Below are 5,524 nucleotides of genomic sequence, written 5' to 3' on the forward strand. Positions count from 1 at the left end.
TTCAGGATAGTGGTGATTTGGGGCCAGGGTGGAGCATAGGGTTGAGATGAGAGAGTGAAACACAGGTAGAAGTGAGAAGTGAGTTATCAATAATGGGCTGGTGGTGAATTCATGGGTGTCCAAAAGAATAAAAAAGAAACATCTCTCAACAGGATGCTATTAACATTAATGATGTCTTACGGATTTCCCATTTCAAGAGAATTACTGTGAAATAGATACTTTTCATTTTTCCTAATCTGATTGCCTTCCAGATTTAGAATCATAGAATAATGGTCCAGAAACAGATTCCTTACAAAAAGATGGATATACTGTATATGTATGTATATGCATGGCTGGGACATTGTGCTGTACACCAGAAACTGACACATTGTAACTGACTGCAGTTCAATTAAAAAAAAAGATGGATATTCTGATTCTGGGAAATTGCTACCTGGGATGTACTGTTTCACCTCGCCTGACTTGGAAATGCGATTATTGATCTCTAAATGGAATTTCCAAACCAGCAGCTTTTATTAAACTATGATATACTGTGGAAAGAAGCAGGAAGCAGAGAGCAGGAGGAAGAATAAGGAAAGACAATTTAAAGAACAACCTGAACAGTTACTTTAATGGCCTTTATCCTTCCCCATAAATCAACAAGTCATGTTCCCACCGGCCAGACTGTTACCGAAGAATCTGGATTCATCCCGCTCTTTTTGGAGATGGTTACCAGTGCTCGGACTGGTGCCACGTTATGCATTTGGAAGAATGGTTGCATTATAAAACCCATTCCAAGCTTCCCACTCTTCCAACCATGGAAATAGGGGAGAATGTTTGGGCTGATTTAAAATGCAAAGATGTAGTTCCAGCATCACTGAGGCATCCTCCCACTCAAACGTTCCCCCAGATAAGTCTCAGCCACCTGCCTAATTAAGTTTTGACGTTAGGTAAGAAAGAATCACTTCTTCTAATAGTAACGTGCATATTGCTCATAGAAGTATGCAGCAGAGAAGACTCAGCCTCCATGGAAGAGGCTCTGGGGCTTCTGTCACCAGAGGTGTGGTGGATAAGATACCCTGAAGGACCCCCTTGACTACAAACCAAAATACTAGACTGACTGCTGAAACACACCCCACTGATTTCAATGCATTACCGAGCTGGCACTAAATTAAGGAATGCGCAGAATCCCACCAAAAAATGAAAACAGGCATTCTGGCTGGTAGTCTAGCATCAAATTCCACTTATGCCCTGAAGGTGTGTGGCCAAACCCTGGAGACACTGAGTCTCTGCTTTGGTAACTGCCTAGGGTTCTGTGGACAGAAGGTCAAGGGGAGGGCTGCCCAAGGGGGAATCTAATGGGAGCCCCATAATCATCTGGAACCCTCTGGGCCACAGTCCTGAGGTGAGGATGGGTGAGAAGCAAAAGCTGATATTCTGAAGGGGACAGAAAGGAAACTTGTCTCCACTTTGAACAGAAGGTGGGGAAAAATAAATGTCCCTCCTCCCATTGAGAATTTGTAACCACAAGCCAGCAGTCTAAATTCACACTCCCTGGGTGGTACGGAGAACTCAGGTTGAAATTTTAATTTAAAATGGTCCAGGGTTGGTGACTCCGAGAAGCAAGGGAAGATCCTCTCCAGAGGAGCTCAGCATCCAACTCGGTGTCGAGGAAGTTCAGCACAGATAAGTTACCAAAACAATCAGGCAAAATTCACAAAACACTCAAGGAAAGAAGACATTGCAGGTGGAATTCACCAGAAACACCACAAGAAGGAAACAAATCTCTCCCCGTGCTTCAGCTATTGAAACTATGTAGCCCAGAATCACTTGCTCAGTATGTTCAATGTGAACATAATAAATGCAGTGAACTGCCTTGATAGCAGATTAGACACAGCTGATTCAAGAGGAAAAGGCAAACGGCAGATAAACCCAAAGAAATGAGTGAGATCTGGAGGGAAGCGTCCCAGCCGGGAAACGTGGCAGAGAGGTAAGGGGCAGGGGGGTAGCGCTAGAGAAGGTCCAGTGTATTCCGAGTTCCAGAGGGCGGTAACCGGAGGCAGAAGCAGCTCTGTTCACACAGACGATGTCTGGAGCTGTTGAAAGACACCCATCCTCAGAGGCAGTAAGCCTGATGCTTCCCAACCAGGATGAAGTTTTGAAAAAATCACAGGGAAACCAAAGAAATACAGAAGATCCTAAAAGCAGCCAGAGCCGGAAAAAAGACAGGTCACTTAGCCAAGACGTACAATTAGGTGCCGATTTTCGAGCGGCGCTAACTGCAGAGCAGGGCAAGGCCGCCCGACTGTTATCAGCAGGGAGCGCTTTCCTGAACTTGAACTTCGTAAACGGGATCACAGGGTATACAATCTTTTGTTTCTGTTTCTTTCTCTCAACCTATGTCTGTGAGGTCCGTCCATCCTGTTACATCCAGAAGTAGTTCTGTTTTGCATTGATCTGGAGAATTCCATTTTACGAACAGACTCTAATTGACGATATTCATTGTATTGTATATTCAACTTTGTATTCACCTTCGGACGGACATGAGTGGTGTCCAGCTTTTTGCTATAATTATGAATAAAGCTGCCATCACTCTGTTCTTTTTCTTTTTTTTAATGTTTGTTGTAATATGTCTCCTGCAATGAGGTGAAGGTTCCCTATGGAAAACGGACAAAGATCCAAATCTTAACCAAACACCGAGCTTGTAAAATTGTCTGGATTTCCACAGCCAGAAAGTTTAAACCCTTCATTAAAAGACTTCGTTGCATTTCTGCTATGGTTTTTAATGAGTAATCTTTTAATATCGTTTCCTTTGAAAAAATTTCCCTTGAAGGGTTTTGGCAAAAGCTAACTCACAGGTTTTGCCCCCATATGATTCCAGTTCCCGTTAGCTGGATGTGTGTGAAAAAAAATCAGGCCTTGTTCACTGGCCTGACAGCATCAGGCCACATTAAAAAAAAAAAAACACTTCAACTTGAGGTCCTTCTGAAAGCAAATTTTTAAAAGGGTGCCACAGGTATGGGGAGAATGTGGTTGGCACCTGCTGGTTATGGAGAAAAAAGATGTCATAATCCTTTTAAGTTTAGATAGTTTCTAAATATCCAGTTTTTTGTAAAACCTCTACTACATGTTTTGTTCCATTTGCCAGTCACTGCTGGTTGCCTGGGGTTTCCCTCCATCAGGTTCTCAAAGTGCAGTTCACTTGTCAATAGTGAGAACCTAAGTGGGCGTCCACCGGCCGGGCTCTGCCCTCCAGCCCCGGAAAGGCCACCTGTGCCGCCCCCGGGAAGAGAAAGCAGGCGTAGGGGGCAGAGACCCAGCCAGGGGCTTACTTGTCAGTGCAAAGTGCCCGTCTGTCCCTCTCCCCACCTTACGCCGGCCTGGGTGGACCGAGCGAGACCTGGACTTATCTCTAAAAATAACCCCCGAGTCACTAAGCCTAAACTTCCCTTCTTTAAGGGGCTGGAAATGTGAAACAGCAGAGCTTTGCAATAGGAGGTGGACGGGGCTGGCCTGTTTAAGTAGATGAAGGGAAAGACGTCAGAGTTTATAAGGCAACTCTAATAACTAGTGGCTTCATCAAAACCCGAACTGCCTGGAGTTAAACAAGCTACCGGGGCTCAGAGACCATCCTGAATGCTGATGTGCAAATGAACCACTCCAAGTCTCATTTTTTTTTTTTTGTCCCTAAAACTGTCTACCTACTAGAAGGAAAGAGAGAGGGAGAGATGGAGAGAGAGAAAAAAATCTACACACAGATGTTTCTCAAATGTTCATGCCTTTTAACTTTATTGTGTGTGTGGTTCCAAGGAGTTTCTGAAGTTGGGGATGGTGGGGGTGTAAAGACTGCTGAAAAACACAGGGCAACTGAGCCTTCTCAGAACTTGCGAACTTGCACTGAGTTGGAAAGGAAGGGAGAAAGGTTTTAGGGAATGAGGCTCTGAGCAGCCTGGAAGGTGAAGGGGGCGTTGCAGGCGGGGGGTCAGAGGAGGGCAAGCTTGGTCCCTTGTCTCCATCTCATACCTGGAAGGCCTTCCCCATGGACAGAAGGCCCCAGGGCTGTCCTGCTGGGTTTGAGCCCTGGTTCTGCCCTTACTTGGCTGGAGAACGCAGGGGAGGCTGCTCAGCTTTTGCGTGTGTACATTTGGGGCAAGGATAGTGCCCATTTCATATGGACTTTTGTGGATGGAGAGAGAGCATGTAAAACACTCAGCACGCTTCCTGGGGCATTGTAAGTGCTCAGTTAAGGCTCGCTATTTGACCCTTTTTATACCCATTTCAGTAAATGTTTGGGATTCCCTTTGCTATGGTCTGAATGTCTGGGTCCCTCTCCCCAAATTCATATACTGAAATCTTAGCCCTCAAGGTGATGGCATTAGGAGGTGGGGCCTTGGAAGGTGAGTAGGTCATGAAGGTGGAGCCCTTATGAATGGGATTAGTGCTCTTGTAAAAGGGACCCCAGAGGGCCCCCTCCCTCTTCTGTCATGTTAGCAGAAGTTGTTAGTCGGAAACCTGGAATAGAGGAGCCCTCACCAGAAGCCAACCCTGCTGGCACCTTGATCTTGGACCTCCAGCCTCCAGAACTGTGAGAAAGAACTGTCTGTTGTTTACAAGCCACTCGGTCTGTGGTATTTTGTTATGCAGCCCGAACGGACAGAGATACCCTTCAAAACCAACATGAGCAACCTTGCCTGCACTTTTCATAGCTTCCTGTGCGAGGCCAGTCCTTGATCTGCATCAAGCTGTCCTCTCACCATCCTTCAGCCCTTCTCTGCACACGAGCCAACTGCCGAACTAGTATGTCAATGTGCTGATTATCCCTCAGGTACTCCCACAACGTGCCCATCAGTTCTCAATTAAAATGACCAGGGAATCAACACTGGAATAAGGTAAGAAGTAAAGGCAAGTCAATACGAGTCAAACATTTCCAGGTTGTAGCATCATCCACATCATCAAGGGCTCATGGTAAGTGAAAATCTCAAGAAACAGGTCAAAGTCCTAAAGAGAGAGGTTCTACTTCATATACAGTATAGACTACAAATCTAAAGGTCATAGTATAAAATAATCACTCCTATTTAGAAAAGAACCCCATGTATGGCATGTTTTAGGGGAAGTTCCTGCCAAGCACACAACTTTATAGCTGCTTGAGGAACTCTTCAAAATGGGAGTTGACGTATAAGTCCAACAGTACTGGCTGCACTGTACAAAGAATAGCATTGTACGTAAAAGTAGCCTGGAAAATGTCAATGATATATGCACGCTATTGAAGACCAGCACATCTCCTTACTTTTATTTAGGAAGCTAAAACTGGAGATTTTTAGCATTAATAAAGGAGGAAGAGTAACCATAGAAACACAGCATTTATCTTATTTCCATGGTAAGGAAAGCAACTCCTTCCACGGAATGCTTTGAGGTGTTCTGGCAAGTGCTTCTGACTGAAGATCTCACTCCTAAAGATCTCTTGGAACTATTTCAAGCAACGGGAATTCTCTAAAAATAAGAGGCAAGCCGTTCAATAATAAAGGCAAGATTTTGATGAAAAGTTAAG

The sequence above is a fragment of the Camelus dromedarius genome, chromosome 26, assembly GCF_036321535.1.
Source record: "Camelus dromedarius isolate mCamDro1 chromosome 26, mCamDro1.pat, whole genome shotgun sequence".
Lineage (NCBI taxonomy): Eukaryota > Metazoa > Chordata > Mammalia > Artiodactyla > Camelidae > Camelus > Camelus dromedarius.